Source organism: Sminthopsis crassicaudata, chromosome 3 (genome assembly GCF_048593235.1).
Source record: "Sminthopsis crassicaudata isolate SCR6 chromosome 3, ASM4859323v1, whole genome shotgun sequence".
NCBI lineage: Eukaryota > Metazoa > Chordata > Mammalia > Dasyuromorphia > Dasyuridae > Sminthopsis > Sminthopsis crassicaudata.
Window position 1 is genome coordinate 9,091,347 of NC_133619.1, and position 20,199 is coordinate 9,111,545.

A 20,199-nucleotide genomic window follows, 5' to 3' on the forward strand; every position below is an offset into this window, starting at 1 on the left:
CGTCAGTCCCTACGGGTCCAACTATCATCTCAGGATGGAGCCCCAGATCTGTATATCTAGCCTCAGTCTTCCTCTTGAGTTATATCGCTTATATCTCTCCTTTATTGCCAGTGATTCTTCATGTCAGATGAAGCCTCTCTTCCTGACTTCCCTTCTCTAGGACACTGCCATCCTCCTGCTCACTCGGCTCTGCCGCCTCTGTCATTTATCTTTTCCTTCTCCCTCCCCCCACCCCATTTGTAGGCAGTTGTTGTGTCCTGTGAATTTGACTCTTTTGGTCCATTGTAGGAGAGTGTTGTTGGAGGTGGAGGCTCAATTTGAATGTTAACATACATTTGTAAGCTCCTCATCCGTAAAATGAGGGGTTCAGCTTAGGTCGCCTCTGAGGTACCTCCCCTTCTATGTCTGCCCAGCCGTCCTGGCTCGGCTTTCTCACTTAAACTGCTGCAGTAGGCTCCTGACTGCTTCTCTTCTCTTTCTTGTAGCTTTTTTTTTTTTTTTTTTTTTTTTTAATAGCTGCAAAATCAGTGTTATGAAGCACCGGTCTGACTGTATCTTCCCCTGGTCAGCAAACAAGACCTGGCAGGATGAGACATGGCTTAGGATGTGGAAGGCCACAGACCCGGAGGCTCTCTGGGAGCTTCACGCTGATGTATCATGAATACAGCCCTGGGCATGGTGGCACTCACGGCTCTCTCTGATTACATTCTAACAAAGAGGAATGACTCATTACTTTATGTAGAAGTATGATCAGACTGCCAACTTGTTAAGAGCCAAGATCAAAATTACTAGAAAGCTAGAAGAAAGAGTATAAATGGGGAAAAAATAAGGGGTGCAATTAAAACAACTCTATCTTGCCTCTCGATAGAAAATGGGATATGTATGGATGGAAGAAAGTTCATAGAGGACAGAAATTTCACAGTGAAGTTTAAATGACATGAGCCAGCTGCCAGAAGAGACCAAGGATACTTTGGCCAGAAAACACTATTTTCTTAGCAAGCCAAGGATTATTAGAAAATAATGTAATTGGTAAATTCTTACCAAGAAGGAGATGAAAGGGGATGATCGCTTGAGTAGTGCTGCCCCGAGAACCAAATGTTGAAATTGACTTGAGGCAAGTTTGGCAATACACCCAGAAAACTCCCTGGAGAACCTAGAAGAGAAGAACAGGGACCTCCACAACAAAGAGAAAAAGGAAAGATTTACAAGAAGCAGCCCCTCTTGCCAGGCATCCCGGGTTTGCAATGAAGGAAGAAGAAACAGCACTCAGAGAACAGATCAAGAAGAGCAGCGTGATTAGAACCAAAGGACAAAGAGAGATCCGTGTTGGAGGGGGCCCAATTGTGAGGTCATGTGGGATTTATTCACAAGGAATATGAAGGAGGAGAAGATCTTGAAGGTGTGGGAAAAAATCTCGGACATTATTTTCAAAAAAAAGGGGTTGAAAGAACTTCAACAATTAAGAAAAACAGCTGATAGATGAAGGACATCCTTGGAAGATCCTAGGATCCTAAATTTAGAATGGGAATCGTTTTAGAGGCCATTGAATCGAATCTTGTATTTTGTAGATGTGAATACGGCAGATTAGAGAAGCTGGGTGACTTAGCCGGCACATAGCTGTCCAAGGCAGGATTTGAACCCAGCTTTTCTCACTTTCCACAATATCTTGCTGTCTCTCAAAGTAATGAGTCCATGCGGCAGTGATGTGGGGTAACAGCCACTCCTCAGCAAGTGCTGTTCCACGGTAGACACTTTGCCGTATTAAAATTGAGAGAGAAATTTAGAGAATCAAGATTCTATTGCTTAGGTTTATTGGTTTTTACAAACGTATTTGTTTTGTTAGGACAAAAGGATGCCTCCTTCCTCTTAAGCTGCTCTCCAGATATCCAAATGATCACAGGTTCCTCGAGCTAGAACAGAGGGAACCTTGTTCATATTTTCTGGTGATCAATTTCAGGGGAAGCTAAAATGGGCCTAGAGATGCTTCCAGAGGTATTTGAGGAAGAATTTTGTTGAAGAGTGATTCTCTCTGATGGATCTTCCCTTTGCAGATCCCACCGTGGCAGCAGTCTCTAGCAAGTCTACTTTTTGGTTTGACCACCCACAAAGGAAAACCCAAGTAGATGAAAAACATAGTTAGGTGTCCATTCCCCAGAAGCCTGTCTTTCTCAGACAGACGGTGGCTGGGGATGCTGGGGCTAGGCGGAGGGAAGTGAACTCTCATTTCCCCCCAACAGATCTGTCTTTTAACTGCCGGCGCTCAGGCGCTTCATGTGGTTGTAAGCCATAGTATCGTTGTCTCCTAGGGAATGAAGACTGAGTATCACCCACAGGGCCCCGTTGAGTCGAAGCTGCTTGGGGAAGCAGACAGCAGCAGAGAGCAGATCAGGAGTGCGGCTGGAGAACCAAAGTCAAGCATGTCCTCAGAGAAATGTGCCCTTGAGAAAGAAGAGCGTTCCTCCAGTGGCCCCAGCAGGGGACCTCAGGTGCAGGGGGGGGGAGCAGGGAATTGGGTGGGTGCTCGCGGCAGGGAGTGCTGCTGCTCATGTTGATGTGGGGGCTCCATTCTTCTTTCCCCCTGGGGAGTGCTAGTTCTGGGAGGCCTCAGAGACTTCCAGCTGTGTGGCCCTGGGCAGGTCACTTAGTCTCTACCTGCCTCAGTTTCCTGAACTGCAAAAAGGTATTCATCATAGGACCTCCCTCCCAGGGTTGTTGGGAGGATACAGGGAGATATTTATGAAGTGCTCTGCGTGGTGTCTGACACATAGTCGGTGCTTAATAAATGCTTCCTGCTTTCTGTCCCTGATGCCCGGCATATATTGTTGTGAACTGAAGCAAACAATTCATGAAGAAGTCTCTTAAGGCCTAGCAGGAGTTCAGTCCACCTGGGCAAAGGAAGTCCCATCCTAACACAATGCATCCTGGGAGCCTCATGAAGCGTCACTTCATTAATCATCTCGTATTAGCTTTTTACTTTGTTTATGATCAAAGTGTCCCAGCAAACGTTGCTGGTGGCTAACTGAGACATGAGCCTGGTGTTGTTGCATTGACCAGAAGTGGTCTGTGGTCTGTGTGGGGTAAGTTCTCTCCTGCTGGATCTGAGCCACGTTGATGGCAGCGGGAAAGTCCCAGCTAAAGCTTGGCCAGCTCATTTTCCGTCAGAGCTGGAAAGTGACGCTAGCGCCGGGCCTGGTTGCCAGGGGGACTCGAGAGTGACAGCTGTCTTGGGAGCATTCCAGGAGAAGGGCTTCATGTGTCGTGCTGGAAGGTTGGCATGGTGCCTGGCATTCCTTCTCATGGAATGGCTCCTCCCAGCTCCCAACTGATGTTGGATGGCAAGGGCAGCCAGGGAAAGAGGAGATACTGGGGCCATACTTCCATCCAGGAGGAGGAGGAGGAAGTTTGGAGTAATAGTGATGCTGTCCTCTTTGGCTCTCCTGGTTGCACTTTGTGTTTTCTGCATGTTTTTGTGTCATAGAATGCTGGAGCATTCTCCATGGTGTGCCAGATTTGGGGGTTCTTATCCCCCTTGGGCTACCTGAGAGGCCCAGGGCCTATTGGGCCATCTCCTGTGCCAGACAGATGCCAGACTTAGGGCCGTCAGCCTGGATGTTGTCCTTCACTTAAAAAAAAAATCACATTGGTGGCCTTTTGCTTTTGTGCCACTTGCGTTTCTTAATATTCTCCCCTTTCTTCTCAACCAGCAAGCCTTTCCTTATGAGAGATTTTTTTAAAAAGCAACAGCTGAGTAAAACCAGTCAGCCACTCACGCCTCAGAAGGCATATTCGTTGTTCCACACCTGTCCATCCCCACCCTGAAAGGATGCTCCAGTATCTTCATCCTGTTTGCCCCCAATACTGCTTAGCCAGATTACCAGCTTGACCTTGACCTCCCAGATGGGACTGCCACACATCAGATCTATCAGGCAGCTAGGGACTGAGTTTGGGGGGAGGGGACAGAACACAATGGCGCCTCAACCTTGGAGGAAGAAGGGATCTCTTGGTTTTCTTGTCAGCTGGGAAAGTGTATAGATTTTTATTGCAGGTTTTTAGCTCGAGAAGAAATCCATTGTGCTAAGTTTATTAACGCTCAAATTGAATCATAGAGCTTAAGTGGTTAGAAGACAAAGGAACTCCAGGATTTACCCAAAATCTGGGCTATGAAGAAAGATGTCAGGATTTGTAAAGTAGAGGGCTGCCCCTCCCCTCCTGGTGAGTCCAAAGCAGAGTATAAGGCAGCACAGTAAACGATCACCAAACATCTGCACGTGAGAGATCAAGGGCCAGCCAAGACCTGGACCTTCAAAGAGCCGACAACTTAGAAATAGTAGGAATGCCTTCAGACACTTTCTGAGAAAACTTCTGATTCTGTGTTGACTTTTTTGGGGTTTTTTTTGCAAGGCAGTTGGGGGTTAAATGACTTGCCCAGAGTCACACAGCTAGGAAGTGTTAAATGTTTGAGACCAGATTTGAACTCAGGTCCTCCTGACTTCAGGGCTGGTGCTCTATCCACTGCACAATGGAGCTGTCCCTGGTTTGGTTTTGTTTTTTAAATACATTTTTATCATTACCTTCTATTTTCTATATGATCATCATTATCCCTGGTTTTCTTCCTCTTCCCTTTGTCTGAGAGCCATCCTAGATAACAAAAAAGTATTTTTAGAGGAAAAACAATCAGCACAACTCATGGATTGGAAAAATGTCTAGAAAACCAGTGCCTGTGTAGTCTCCATATAGGGGTCGGGATGGCTTCTCTCTCTCTCTCTCTCTCTCTCTCTCTCTCTCTCTCTGTCTCTCTCTGTCTCTCTCTCTCTCTCTCTGTCTCTCTCTCTCTCTCTCTCTCTCTCTCTCTCTCTCTCTCTCTCTCTCTCTCTCTCTCTCTCTTCTCTCTCTCTTTCTTTTTCCCTCTCTCTTTCTCTTGGTCCTACATGATCTTTGTGATCCCTTATATTCCATCTTGCTTCTTTGGTGTCCATTTCCATTAGGGTAGTCCCTATGTTTGCAGTTTCCTTGGCTCTGCTAGCTTTGTTTTTGTTTTGCCTCAGCTCATGGAGATTTTCCCAGACTTCTGTGAGTTCATCAGTTCTTCCATCACAGTCATAGTCCATTATGTTCATTTGTATGGCCGTTTCCCCAACTGATGGGCATTGATTCTATTTTCTGTTTTTTGCTCTTACAAGAAGCACAGTTCTTAAGATTTTGTAGGGCTTTCTTCTTCTGGAGAGCTCTCACCTTTTGTTACGGTGCATTCATCCATGGCCCCAGAGAGACTAAGGCTGTCCACAGCCATAGCTAGTGTCACCAGTGGGCTCTGTCTCCTTGTAAAGCACCACACTGCTTTAGGGAAATAAGGCACATACTTAGGCAGATTATATTAACTTCTGCAAAATTCTGTGAAGAGGAGGAGGTAATGGGATTCATGGAGAGTTTGATCTGAGAAGAATAATTTAGGACAGTAACAGACATAACTGAGATATTACTTAGTTTCAGACCACCATGTGGAAGTGAGTCACGTGGATTTCTTTTGATTACTAGTGCATATAAAAGATATGCTTATGCTACAATGGAGTCTATTAAATGTGTAATAGAATTATGTAGAAAAACCAATGTACACACCTTCATCACCTGAGGCTTCATGAGCCACCATCTTTTTGCTAGTGGCTGGTCTTGTCCATACTGGTGACTGCTGACTGATGGGGCTGCTGCTGCTGAAGGTTAGGGTGGCCGGAGCATTTACTAAAATAAAATAACAGTGAAGTTTGCCCTTCATTGATTGGCCTTTTGAATACTTTGAGGCCATTGTCAAGTTATTAATTGGGCTAATTTCAGTATTGTTGTGTCTCAGGAAATGGGGAGGCCCGAGGAGAAGGGAGAGAAAGAGGGACTGCTCAAAACAGTCCAACATTTATCAGTCCTATATGGGCTGTGTTTGTGCCATCCCAAAATAATTACGATAGGAATAGGATCAGCAGATCAGATGCAATAATAATGAAACTATTTAAAATATATGGTGAGAATTACCAAAATGTGACAAGGAGACACGATGTGAGCACGCACTGGGGGAAACGGCGCCAATAGGCTTGTTTCTTACAAGATTGCCACAAACCTTTAATTTGTAAAAACTTAATATTTGTGAAAGGCAATAAAGCAGAGTATGAAGTCTTCCTCTGTATATCCAAAATGCCCTATATGCCTAGGATCTTATTTAATCATGTGATAATAAATAACTGAAAAAAAAAATAAATTGAATAGATGATGATGAGTGAAATGGTATAAACAAAGGAGGTGTGTTCTATCTGGGTTTTACTGCAATATCAGCTTCCAAAGTCCCCCAGTTCTACCCTTTTCCCACCTTCCTCCTATCCTCAGCCTTTTTTTAAATTATTATTAATTTTTATAATTATAACATATTTTTTGACAGTACATATGCATAGGTAATTTTTTACAACATTATCCCTTGTATTCCCTTCTGTTCCGAGTTTTCCCCTCCTTCCCTCCACTCCCTCCCCTAGATGGCAGGCATTCCCATACATATTAAATATCTTACAGTATATCCTAGGTATCCTCAGCCTTTTAATCCTTTTCTTGGAGTATGGCTGAGGCTGAGGGTGGGATCAGACGTTCTTTTCCCCCAGATTCCTGGTCTGTAAAAGCTGCCCTTGAATTCATAAAGCCCGCTGGCTTGGTTAGACTTTGCCTCTTAGGCCTTGGATCAAAATGAGCTGGACCGTCTTTGGTCATGGGCTGCTTTCCCATAGCCTTCGAGCTGTTGTCTTGAACAGCTCTTGGATCTTCACTTTTCTGTCTTCTGTCCTCATTAGTTTGTAAGCCCACCCATGATGGATGGTTCTCTTATCCCTTGAATCTTTCCACTGGATTTGCCACAGATGGCTTGCACATAATAAGTAGGTGGGGAGCTAGGTAGTACACTTAGTAAGAGTTCTAGACTTGGATTCATGAAGATTTGAATTTAAATTCTCCCTCGGACACTTGCTAGTTATGTGAACCTCCCTCAGCCTCGGTGTCCCTTCTGTAAAAGGTATAATTTTACCCATCTTCTCAGGTTTCTGAGAATGCCAAACAAGGGAACATGTAAAGTGCTATCTAAATGCTAGCTGGTATTTGTTAATGGAGCATATGTGAGGTTGAGGGCTTGCTGCATTTGTTTCTGATCAGTTCCCAGTTATACAGACAAAACTTCAAACAGGAATGGTCTTCAAAGGTTCCTCACCTTTTATTGTTCCCACAGTGAATTTACTCTCTATCTTCCTCTGCTTTTGAGAAGCCAAACATGTTTCACCCTTGGAGTATGGCTCAAATCTCATTTATTCGTCTGTGTGGCAGAAGGGGACCTCAGGCTCCCTAGATTGGAGTAGAACAGGAGTTGGCTCCTACCTAGAAAAGCAGGGGACTTAGAGAGGTGTGAGGTAGATGTTCAGGGAAAAAGAAGAAAATGGAAAGAGCTTCTGGAGCACAGCAGGGGCACAAAAGGTGCCCAAGACAATAAGTAAGACAATAAAAAGGACAGTAAGTCTGGCACTGATGGCCAGCGTAGCGGTTATCAGCAGAGGGATCTTGGAATCGATAGTAGTGGAGAAGGCTTCCCTGCCTTGAGTGGAGCCCAGCCCCTTCTGCTTCGGGTGGAGTGCTCTGATGAAAGGTTCCCCATCAGTCACTTGACCACATTCATCGTCCTGTCAACCTCTCTTGGATCTGAAGCTTGAGGCTGCCTGCATACTCTGGCTCAATTGCAGACAATCAGAACTCTTTGCTCACTGAAAGGATAGTCTCTTTGGACTGGGAGAACACGTGCTAGACTGGCATTCTACTTTCTCATGCAGCAGGGAATGAGTCACCTGTGCCCAACGAGCATGACAGTTTAGGCAGTCACGTTACCATCTGTAAAATAGCTGGATGAGCAGATCCCTGTGGTTCCTTTCAGTCCTGAACAATCTGCGAATGACTGGCTAGTGGGTAAGGTTGTTGAGAGAGATCACTGCCAAGATGCTCTCTACATAAGACAGAAAACATTGCTGACTTTTTCTATGATGCTTTTTCTTTTTTTTAAGCACTGCTTCTGTCACCATTATCATTACTTAATTAGTGAATTAATAATGCTGCTGCTGAATACAGCCATACTTGGTTATTTTGCCTGTCACCTCCAATTGAGTCATGGCGACTTTGGGCTTGCCTTCTACCATAAACTCCCAAAACATATCAACCTCTGTCTGAGCATGTTTATCCCATCCTGACCTTTGTGTTCACTTTTTTAACCCAACTCTAGGACTTGACATTTATTCCTCTTCTATTTCAACTTTTAGGATTCAGCCCCTACTTTGGGCCTGCCAGTTTCATTGACCCTAGGGCCTACCATGAGCCTTGTATTATTGGCGTGTTCCTTCTGCCTTCACCCAAGCCATCAATAAGGTGACCCCTGACAACCACCCTTCATAGAGCTCCTTTTTTTGGAGCGTGCTCATTCTCACTGGGATCCGTACACTTGACATTTCATGTTCTTCCTGCCCTCTTGTATGGGTGGATAGCCTGATATAGGGTGCTTGTACTTCTTTAAGCTTTTTCAGTGTCTGTAGTAAATTCACAATTTACCAACCGAGTGGCTCTGAACAAAAAGGAAAGTGATTTACATCGGGTGTGATCTGCCCCTCCATTAGCCTCCGCTGAGTCTTAGTGAACATTCTTTCCTAAGTATTTACAAAGGATGCCTTTAGTGCTCCATTTCTTGGAAGGAGGGGCATGGCATTTGAGGTGAGATAATAAATTTGAGGAAACCAGAGATCCACAGAGGCAAGAATGGGGGTGGCCTAACAGCTCTGGGCAAAGGACTTGAATTGATAGCAGTAACAAGGCATTTGTTTTGACTGGACCACACATGCGAAGGAGAACAATTTTGGGTGATTGGTGGTTTTTTGCTTTTTGTGGGGAGCGGGGTTAAGCCCAGGGTTTAACCCACCGCTAGGAACATGAAGTGCTAAATAAATGCTTATAGATTGGACTTGACTAGTGGCAGGTTGTCATGGAGAATCAAAATCAAGCGAGTTTGTATTTCATTGGTGGGGGTGTGAATGTTATGGTCGGATCTGTGTTTGAGGAAGACCCTTGGCAAGTGTGGAAGATGACTTAAAGACTCGAAGCTGGTGATGGGGCAGGGAAGATTTAAGGAGTGAGAAATGCAATGTAATAAGCATTTAAGTGCCTACTAAATGCCAGGCATGGGATACCAAGAAGGAAAAAAAGTCTTTTTGACTATATAGGGAACTTAGAGTTCAGTAAGGGAAGCTGAAAGGGGGCCCTGCGGATATGAGTGGAGCTGAAACTAGCAGAGCTGCTGGTACTTGGGCATTGGATCCTTTGCTCAGTTCCTCCAAGCTGAGGGCACTGAGGAAGTGTGAGAACCAGCACTAATGCTGTCCCATAACAGAGGGCTTACCAGTAATGAACTTATTTTGGGGATTGGGGTTGGGAAATATTTTGTTGATGGTGGAGTCAAAGCAAATCAGCAGCAGTTGGAAAATGAGAGGACAGAGAAGGGAGAGAAGAGGAGGCCGATCCCCAAACCCTGGTGATTAATTGGATTGGGGTGATGTGAGGGGACAGTGATCAGAGTGAAGGCAAAAGTAGAAGAGCTGGGGAAAAGAGGGATATTCGATATTCATTTGGACACAAATTTTAGTGTTTATTGAGGATATTTCTTTGTCTGGAAAAAATTCATTATCACTACCCAACCAAGTCCCTTCTTCACTGAGGAAAAACTTTTTTATTTTTAATTAAAAATATTTTTAAAGCTTTTTATTTTCAAAACATATGCATAGATAGTTTTCAGCATTTACCCTTGCAAAACCTAATTTCTTCTTCCTCCTTTCTTCCCATCCCCTCCCTTAGATGGCAAGTAATTCAGTCTATGGAAAAATATTTTTTTTAAAGTAAATATAATCTAGCAAAATAAACTGAGCCAGTGGCAGGGTCTGAGGCTATGTTTTAACCCCCATGTCTCTAATGATCTCCCTTCCTCTGTAGTTGTGATACTGATCAGTGTTCTAGAGTCCTTCAAACGTTGTTTTCCTTTATGTGGTTGTAGTTTTTGTACAAGTTGTTCTTTTGATTCTGTGGATCTCTCTCTCTTTTTTTTTAATGGTTTTTATTTACGAGATATATGCATGGGTAATACAACATTGATAATTGCCAAACCTTTTGTTCTAATTTTCCCCTCCCCCCCATGGCAGGTTGACCAATACATGTTCAATATGTTAAAGTATAAGTTAAATACAATATATGTCTACATGTCCAAACAGTTGTTCTTCTGTACAAAAAGAATCGGACTTTGAAACAGTGTACAATTAGCCTGTGAAGGAAATCACAAATGCAGGCGGACAAAAATAGAGGGATTGGGAATTCTATGCAGTGGTTCATAATCATCTCCCAGAGTTCTTTCGCTGGGTGTAGCTGGTTCAGTTCATTATTGCTCTATTGGAACTGATTTGGGTCATCTCATTGTTGAAGAGAGCCACGTCCATCAGAATTGATCATCACATAGTATTGTTGAAGTGTATAGTGATCTCCTGGTCCTGCTCATTTCACTCAGCATCACTTCATGTAAGTCTCTCTAGGTCATTTCTTACAGAACAATAATAATCCACAATATTCATATATGTGGATCTCTTTTTTAAAAAATTAAATTATTAATGTCTTTGATGTTACATCACCATAATTTTCACTAGTATTTCTCCCACTGAGCCATCCTATATAACAAAGATTTCTAAAGATAGGAGCAGAATTGGTCAGCACAGTCAGTACACGTGGAGCTCCATGCAGTGTCTTCTCTGCTGGGGAGGCCTGCAGGGGCCTTCTGGCTTCTTTTCTCCCAATTCTGCTTGTTCTTTGTGGTTCTCCACTGCACTGCTGTTGTTTATCTACTGACTGCTGCGGACATTGGGTTCTGGCTTAGTTGACTTGATCTGCCTCAGTTCATGGGTGATTATGGATGGTGGTTGGGTTTTTTTCCCCATCATAGCCACATTTCATTAGTCATGGACCACCATTGGTTATGCCAAATCCATTGACTTTGTTTCTCGTTCTTTACAGAAGTGCATTTTGGTGTCTATAAATTCTTGTCCTTTTTTGAGGTTTCCCTGGGTTAGAAATATAGGAGTGGTGGCTCTGGCAAAGGATATTCAAGTCCCTTTCTTTAATTCTTGTTTTATACAATCTTAACCTGTTTTCCCCAATCTATTATGTTCATTAATTGCCAAGTATCTATTAAATGTTTATCATGTGGCAGGCACTGTGCTGAATACTGGGGCCCTTCAGATGGGAAAACATCCCAAAACTTGACATAAGATACATGGTCAGTGGAAGGGTATCTTACTCCATCTGCAGGGATGATCCTTGAACTGAATTTTCCCCCCATAATAATAGCTTTTTATTTTCAAAATACATGAAAAGATAGTTTTCAATATTTACCCTTGGAAAACCTTGTGTTCCAGATTTTGCTCCCTTCCTTCTTTCCACCCTCTTCCCTAGATAGCAAGTAATCCAATATGTTAAACGTGTGCAATTCTTCTGTACATATTTCCACAATTATGCTATACACGATCAAAAGGGAAAAGGGGAGGAAAAAAAAATAAAACAAAAAACTAGAAAGCAAACAACAAAAAGGTGAACATGTTGTGATCCATATTTAGTCCCCCATAGTGCACTCACTGAGTGCAGATGGTCTCTCCATCCCAAGTCTATTGAAATTGTCCTGAATCACCTCATTGTTGAGAAGAGCCAAGTCCATCAGAGTTGATCATCACAGTCTTGCTGTGTACAATGTTGTCTTGGTTCTGCTCACTCAGCATCAGTTCATAGAAGTCTCTTCGAGCCTCTCTGAAATCAGCCTGCAGTATTTCTTAGAGAACAATGATATTCCACTACATTCATACACCAGAATTATTCAGCCGTTCCCCAACTGAGAGGTTTCCACTCAGTTTCCAGTTCTTTTTGAACTGACTTTTTTTAAAGGAAGGCCATGGTGGCTTCAGTGAAGGCACAGGGATGGGAGATGGAGCTTTGAACCAAACACAGTGAGATGGGGCAAATAGTCAAGTGTCAAAAAGAACAGTGAGACAGGTTGTAAGGAAATGTATGGAGTGGAGGGAGATACTAGATCTGTCCTTAAGGAAAAATCACTTTGACATCTTTTTGAAGAGTGGTTTGGGGAAGATTAATTTGGCCATTCCCCAGTTGATGGGAAGACCACCTTGTTTCCTTCTCTTCGTTACCACTAAAGGTGGTGCTATAAGTATTTTTAGATTTGACCTTGCTGTCTGTCTTTGACCTTGCTAGAATATAGACCTAGTGGTACTATTGCTGGGTCAAAGGGTAGGGATCAAGAGTCTCATGAGTTTTGAAGGATGGGTAAGGTTTCATTTTCTTTTCAAGAATGGTTGGACTAATTAATAGGATGCAGCTGGTGGAGGGACTACTGGAGCAGAAAAGGAAGCAAAGATTCAAGAATAAAAGCTGCCTGGGGATGATTAGCACCTCCTTCCCAAGGTTGTTCCATTTGTAAAGCATTTTGAAAAGCATAAAGTGCAGCCATTAAGTGCAAGTTATTATTAATTCACAGTTCCTTTAACAAGTCATCAGACTTGCTGACCATTCTGAATTGTCCTTTTGGTCATCTTTGGCACTTTGAGTGGGAGGTGCTTTATTAAAGTTGCATATGTTTCAGTATTGGGAATATTATCTTTATATGATTGTTTAAAGCTTGAATTTCTTCAGAACCACCTTTTCTTTTAACCATTTACCTGTTGGGGAATGGCTTTGGTTCATTATTATTGGGCTTTTATCAGAAATTTGCTGCCCTGCTTTTTTCCAGAGTTATTTTCCTCCTAACTTCATTGCTTTAGTTTGTGTGAAAAAGCTTCAATTTTCTACAACCCAAACGCTCCCTTTTATCCCAAGTGCTTGCCTCTCTTGTTTTATTAATAACACCTCCCCTCATCCATAGTCATGAAAACTTATCTCCTTCCCTTCTTAATGTATGATCTGACATTTTATGTCTGCCCAAATCCATTTGCATTTCTTGTGGTATTGAGTTTGAGGAGGAAATCTAAACTCGATTTTATCCAGCTGCTTTCCAGCTTTCCCAGCAATTTTTATCTGATAGTGGAGGCCTGTTTGGAGCACAGCAACGCTCCCGTGTCTTCTGCATCGAATCTGAGCTATTGATGACATTGTCTAGTTCAGATTATTTCTGCTTTGGGGCACAGAGCGTCTCCAGAGCCTTTTACCAATTTTAGGCACTGAGCTAAGACTCTGGGGATACCCTGGGTAGTTTGAAATCTGGCACTTTGCCATGAAGGCCCACTTTCATCCTCTCCCTATGTTATTTCCCCTGACCAGATTTTGTGCTTTTATATTATTATTTTGTTCAATTCTATAAATTAATAAATTAATCCTTGCATAGTTTGGTATGACATTGAATCTCTAAATTAAGTATATTGTTATTCTTTGGGTATGCCTCAGCCAGGAAAAATTCCCTCCAATTATTTAAGCCCTTTATTATTTTTATAAAGAATGTCTTGTATTTGTAGTTATATCATTTTTGTGTTCGTCTTGGTAAGGGGACTCTCAAATATTTTATACATTCTGGAGTTACTTGGAGTTGGATTTTTTTTTTCTATCTTTTGCCTTTGGATTTTCTTGGGAATATCCTGACACGATTTCTATGGTTTTATTTTATGTTGTGTTATTTTATTAAGCTTTTCATTGTATATTGTGTTGTCTTATTAAGGTTATTAAGTATTTCAATTAATTTCAGCTGTGTAGCTTTTATTTCTTTAGTAAAACATTGTATCATTTGCAAGAAGGAAGAATTGTTACTTCTTTGCTAATGTTTCTTCCCTCAATGTTTTTTTCTTATCTTATTACTCTCTACCTAATATTTCTGGAGCAATTCTGTATTCGCTAGTAGTGGTGATGAGGCTGGATGTTCTTGCCTACTCCATGATTTTATTGAAAAGGGGTGTGTGTGTGTGTGTGTGTGTGTGTGTGTGTGTGTGTGTGTGTGTGTGTGTGTGTGTGTGTGTGTGTGTGTGTGTGTGTGTGTGTGTGTGTGTGTGTGTGTGTGTGTGTGTGTGTGTGATGTTAGATAATGGTTTTAGAAAGAGTTTATCATATTGAAGTTTCGGTGGCAAGGGAGAAGGGGGCGGCAGTGGTGTTAGTCCAGGTGATGAAAGGTGTGAAGGGCGGAGGAGAGCTGTCAGCAGTGGGGGGGTTGGGTAGGCAGCTGTTGCTGGGGGAGCAGGAGGAGAAAACCACCCTTGAATTTGTCCCTCTCCACCTGCTGCGCCCTTCCTTCCCTGCTGGCAGATTTGTCTGTCACTTGTTAAAAACGCCGTCTCTCCCCCCTCCCCCCCCACCCCGGGACTCGGGAAGGGCGGGGCTTTGCTGCTGCAGCTGTGTTTCTATTGGCCGGGCATTAATTGATGGAAGGCCCCTGTACCCCATGTGGGCTGCAGCCCCTTCCCGAGCGTTCCCGGATCCTCCGGGGGCGCGTCCGGGACGCCGGGCAGCCCAGCCCGTCGCCGAGAGGCTTCCTGGGGCATCCCTTGAGGTCCGCTCCCAGGCGTGCTAGCCCCTACGGGGGAGAGGGGGGGCAAATCTGTGCCCTGGGCTCCTCCGAAGTGGGTGAGGAGCTGTACCTGGCCCCGCAAGCTCCCTTAAAGAAAGGGTGTCCCCTTGGCTCCCACCCCCTTCTTGGAGAGCCGAATTTGAGTGCGAGAGTTTCCCTCCTCCCCTTCTGTGGGCCGTACAGAGCGCGAGGTTGCTCAGGTGTTCGGCGTCTCTGATTGACAGTGGGAGGAGCTTCTCCTTGTTTGGGTGGGCAGAAGCACTGCGGCCTGGCTACGTGACTGGACCAAGGTCATTCCCCTCTACATTTACGGAGCGGGTGCGGGAGTGGGTGGGGCGGAATCCCTAAGGCCCCTTGGCTGCCCCGCCCCCTTCTTCTTGGCCACACTCTGGCAGCCCGGGTTTCGGTGTCTAAAGTCCTTCATCCCCCTGTGACCCTGCGGGGTCGGGGTAACTAGGCTTGAATAATATGAGTCATGGGGGGGCTCTTCATTAAAATGGAATGTATTGTAAAGCACTGTATTAATTTATGTATTATTAAGAACCAAGTGGGACAGGGCTTGAGGACTAAAAGGGGAGAGCATTTATTAAGCACCTGCAGTGTTTGCTGCGCTGGGCCCTTCACCAATCGGCGAGGACTATTCTTAGCTCCACTTCACAGTTAAGGAAACCGAGGCACGTTCTGAAGGCGCCCTGTGGGGGTTCCACCGGGTTGTGCTCTTAGCGCGCCTGCGCTTGTCCTTGCGCCTGCAGCTTGGGCTGGGCTTCCGTCTGGCCGCCCGGCCGCCAGGGGGCGTGCGGGGTTCCAGAGGGCGCCGCCACGTGGCCGGCTGCCGGGCCGCCTACTTGGGCGAAGTTCCCGGCCGGCGGAGGCGGCCAGAACGAGGCTCGGGGCGGCCGGTGATTGGTCGGGGGGCCGGGCCGGGGCGCGCGCAGTGAGGGGCGCGCGCCTGCGGGGGGCGCTGTGGGCCGGCGCGCGCGTGGCCGCGGGAGGCCGGGCCGGGCCGGGCTGGGCTGGGCTGGGCCGCGGAGGCCGCGGGAGGCCGGGGCCGGGGCCGGGAGGCCGGGCCTCTGACGTGTCCGTCCGCCATTGGCGCCGCCGCCCGTATATACCGATGAGGAAGCGGAGCCGCCGCTTTCCCGAGCGCGTCCAGGCTCTTCCCCGGAGGCGGCGGCGGCAGAGCGCGCGGAGCTGCGGCCAAAGTAAGTGCGGGCCTCCGCCAAGGCGATGGGGAGGGCAGCGTGGCCCACGGTTACCCTCGGGCCTAAAGCCTCGGGCTGCTGCACAAAGTTTGGGGCTCGCCCCCCCCCCCCCCCGGGCCGCGCTGCGCTGCCGACGTGGAGGCGGGGGGGGCACCACCCCCCAGCCCCCGCGCTACGTGTCACCAGTGCGCATGAGCAGGGCTGGGGCCGGGGGCCGGCCTGGCTGGGGGGGGGGGGGAGAATAGCATTGCTGCCGCGTCATCGTTCCCCCCCTCCACGGGACTGACCCAGCCTGGGGGGAGGAGGGCAGGGGGTCCTTAGGCCTTGACAGCAGCGATCGTGGGGAGGGGGCGGGGGCGTCCGCGGAAAAGTTCCAACCGGGGCCTCCCCTTCGGACTGTCCGGCAGCAAGGGCCCGGGGTGGGGGGAGCAGACCCCCAGGGTCGGCGGGCCAGGTCCCCGAGACCCGCAGGAGGCACGGGCCTCTGGCCCTTTAAGGGTTCTCCCCGCCCCCGGCGCGGGGCCGGCCGCTGGTGGAGCCAGTGCTGAGGTGGCACCTCCGAGAGGCCCCGCGGGCACGCGTGGGAGCGAGCGCAGGGGGGGGGGGGCAGGGCGCCCCGGGGGCTGGCAGGGCCCGCGCCCCCCGTGCCTGGTGGCCACCTGCCTGGACGCGGAGCTGCTGCGGCTCCCAAAGGGTTGCTCCCCGCCCCGCCCCCCAGGCTCTGCTTGTCTCTAAAGTGGGGGGGGGGGCGCTCGAGGAAAGGCCTCCAGGTCAAGAGGAGTCAGACGCCCCACACCTCCGGGGCATGGGGGGGCAGCGCTAGGAGCTGGTCTCAGCCGCTTTGGGCCCACGATTGCCCAAGCCGCCCTGAGGTTCTTCGGCCGCTCGCCTGGGGGGGAGGGGGGCGGCGGTGGCGGCCTCTTCTCCATTGCTCTATGTCCGGCCTCCCGGCCAGGGCCCTTCTGGGTTGACGCTGATATCAAGAGCAGCCCCGGTGTAGTAAAAGAGCCCAGCCCAGGGTGCTCTTCCCCCCAGGCCCGGCCCTCAGACACCCAGGAGGTCTAGAGGCTGAAGCCGTGAGGGGTGGGGGCCGAGGCACGAGTTCTCATCTGAGATTGGGGCGTTGGACCCCCGCAGTGGGGAGGGGGCAAAGCAGGCTTAGAGGGCGGGAGGCCCCGCAGTTTTGCTGCAACTTGCCAAAATAAACTCGAATGGGAAAGCTGGATACCATTGGGCAAGAAAATTCTGCGCACACACACACACTACCCCCCCCCCCCCCCAGCTGCTCTGGCCTCCAGTCACACTGCTTGGCACCTTCTGGGCATTTACTGAATATTAAGGAGGTGGGGGGTGGGGGCTAGAATATGCTCCCCTCATGGAGTCTTGCAATATAGCTGCATTTTAGTATCCTTCCCTTCTGCCCTCCCACCTTAGCACCATGGGATGGGTTTGTGCGGGGTGCATGGCGTTCTGAGTTAGCTGACCTGTATTTTGTGATTTTGTGTGCTTCCTACCCCCAATCCACAGTTAATTTCTGTCTGACCTTGGGGGCGATCACCTTGATAGGCCTGCTGCATATACCTTTGGGGCAGGCACCAGAATGGCCACTTCCCGTGCTTTTTGAATGTTACATCCAGATTGTAGGATTTGGGACTGCAGGAATCTGAAAAATAAAGACCTCCGATGTCCCTAGGACGGGGAAAGCCAGCTGCCTCCTTTCTCCACTGGCTCACACCATGGAGAGGGATGCCCCAGCCACATTCTAATCTCCTGACTTGCTCCAGTAATAAGTTAACATAGCTGTAGTCTTCTCTACTCCTTACCAAGAGCTAGCTGCCTAGAACCAGGGAGTAAAAGCCCTCGGAGCTTCTGTTTTTGTGATCAGAAATTTCCTTGTAGCCTAATTCAGGGCCTGTTTTCTCTTGCTTTGCAGACAGTTTGAATATGTGACAGTGCGTAAGGGAAAGAATTCTGGTCTTGAGTCAAGAGAGACTTGGGTTCAAATGTCATCTCTGAAATCTTAACTGTGATACCTCAACAAGCCATAGTCCCCTCATTTGTAGTAACTACTAGGCAAATCAGGAATTGGGTGGTTTTACAGATGTTTGCTCACTTGTATTTTCACTCAGGTGTCTTCCCCTTTTTACAGAGGGAAACTTAAGTCTAAGAGGTTGTGACATGCCCATGGTCACAAAACGAAATTGCCCCCCAACTTGATTTATTAAAACATTGAGGCGTTTATCTTCTTTAAGACGTAACTTTGTATTATTATAAAATGTGATTTTAAGTTTGGAAAGGGCTTTGCAGCCCGTTAGCTGTTCTGGTATTAGTTATTTTATTATAAGCAAAGTACGTGCTGTAGGTGATAGTCTAGGACTTCCGATCCAAACTATTAGTTCAGCCAACAATTGATTCCAGGCACTGCACTGGGGCTACAGAGACAAAAGCAAAGTCTCTACTCTCCAGGAGCCTGTTTTCCTTAAAGATAGTTTGGTTTTGAAATGCAGGTGAGGGAAAAAAATGAGTCTCCTCATGCACAGAGGTTTGGAGGACAGAAGTGGAACATCGTGTACTAGGAGTGGTGGGCAGGCCTGTTGCATAGAATGTAGAATTCTTAGAGGAGAGTGGTGGTCAATAGGCAGATTGTGTAGGGCTTTAAAAGCTAAACAGAAGAGTTTATTTATATAGGGTGTTCCAAAGTCTTAATGCAGTTTTAATACATTATAGCTATTTAAGCTGCACTAAGACTTTGGGGACACTTTTATTCTAGGGCCAGGAGGAAGCCACTGGAATTTATTGAGCGGCGCAGTGACAATCTCAGCCCTGTGCTTTAGACAAATAACTTGGAAGGGAGAGCCTTGTGAGCAGAGAGGACTGTTTAAGAGGCTCTTGCCAAAGTCAAGGTGAGAGTTGACGTGTGGAGGAGGAGGACGCTGACGTTGTGGCATGGGTGGCATTAGAGGGCCAGGCAGTGAGCTTGGGGAGAGGAAATTGTTCCAACTGTGTACAGCTGACACTCTCCGTTGGTGGGATGGGGAGCCCTGAGAAAATCACAGAAGATGCTTTTACTCTGTCGGGTTGTTGTGGGGATGACACCTTGTGAACCGTGCAGTGCCATGTCCTTGTGAGGTATTAACACTGTCAGCATTCTCCTTAAACTCTGTGGTTCCCAAGAGGCCACGTGGAAGGAGCAGAGCAGAGCTGGGCTGCCACAGGCCCTTTTTGTGCTGTTAACAGAGCACTGTGACTGCCCAGAGCTCTGGGGAGTTGGGATCATTTAGTGCTGGGGCAGCCCCAGAAGGACAGTGCTCGTAGAGCTTGCAGTCGGGCATTGCAGTCGTGAGCTCTGAGCACAGGTGCTTCCTGGGTTCTCTGGGGCTGACTAGCCCAGCCAGCCCCAGGCCTGTTGGGAAAGAGTTTGAGGTCTCGTGTCACTCCTGAGGCCTGGCCTGTTGGAGGTCAGAGAAGCAGCTGGTTGGCAGGACTCACTTTGGGTGACAGCAGCTTCTGAAATAATACGGTCCCTTCTGGATTGGGATGGTTGTAGATTCCAGTGGTGGGTCCCTGGCACCCCCAGGAATCAGGAGCCTGCCTTGGGCCTTTTGGTCTTCCTGGATGGTGTTTTTTAGCCGCCATAGCTACATTTGTGCTTGCTCAATGTTGAATGTGCAATGCCTGCCATGCCGTGGTGGGGGGGAAACGGGGTGTCCTCTGTACTGGCTTGGACCCATCTTGGGCCTTTCTCTTGAGATTTCCCTCTGCCACAGATGGGGTTCATTGGCTGCTGGGACCTTTGGGGTAGCTGAGTTTGGCTCTCCTTTGTACCTTGGTTTGGGCTTGACCAGGGAGCCAGGTGTCTAAAGTTAAACTGATATCCCCCTTATCCGTGTACTCTCTTGATGCCACTGGGACAGTGTGGGCCTTGTGGGTTTTAGGGTTGCTGGTAACTTTTCCTTTTCTCTCTCTTCCCCAAAGCTGGCAGGCTGACGGATAGGCAGCAACAGGACGGACTTTCTGGCTACTGACCATTTTGCTGGTGAGTGGATGTGGTTTTTTGTTTTTTACTTAATAGTGTTTTATTTTTTCCAATTGCACGTAAAGATAGTTTTCAGCGAGATTTTGAGTTCCAAATTTTTTTTTCTCCTCCCTTCTTTCCCCTCTCCCTAAGACAGTAAGCATCCTGATAGAGGTTATACTTGTCCAGTCATTTTCAACATCTCCATTATCAGTCATATTTTGAAAGAAAAATCAGAATAAAGGGAAAACCACAAAAAAAGAACAAAAATGAAATTAGTATGCTTTGATCCCCATTCTCCTGGGATGATAGATAGCCCCAGAAAGGGGTACAAATCCTCAATT

The 20,199-nt window shown here is 47.0% G+C and overlaps 1 protein-coding gene across 4 annotated transcripts in view; it reads left to right on the forward strand.

The window, feature by feature from the left end:
* Nucleotides 1-20,199, forward strand: part of HDLBP (high density lipoprotein binding protein) — a 77,466-nt gene that overhangs the window by 20,179 nt on the left and 37,088 nt on the right. The window contains exons 1-3 of one of the 4 annotated variants that reach the window (XM_074297959.1): nucleotides 1,351-1,399; nucleotides 2,307-2,486; nucleotides 19,816-19,876. The gene's annotated coding sequence lies outside the window, so the exon portion shown is untranslated. Of the gene's footprint in view, nucleotides 1-1,350; nucleotides 1,400-2,306; nucleotides 2,487-15,700; nucleotides 15,841-19,815; nucleotides 19,877-20,199 lie in introns of those variants that run through there. The other 3 variants (XM_074297962.1, XM_074297958.1, XM_074297961.1) reach the window with 3 other exon arrangements.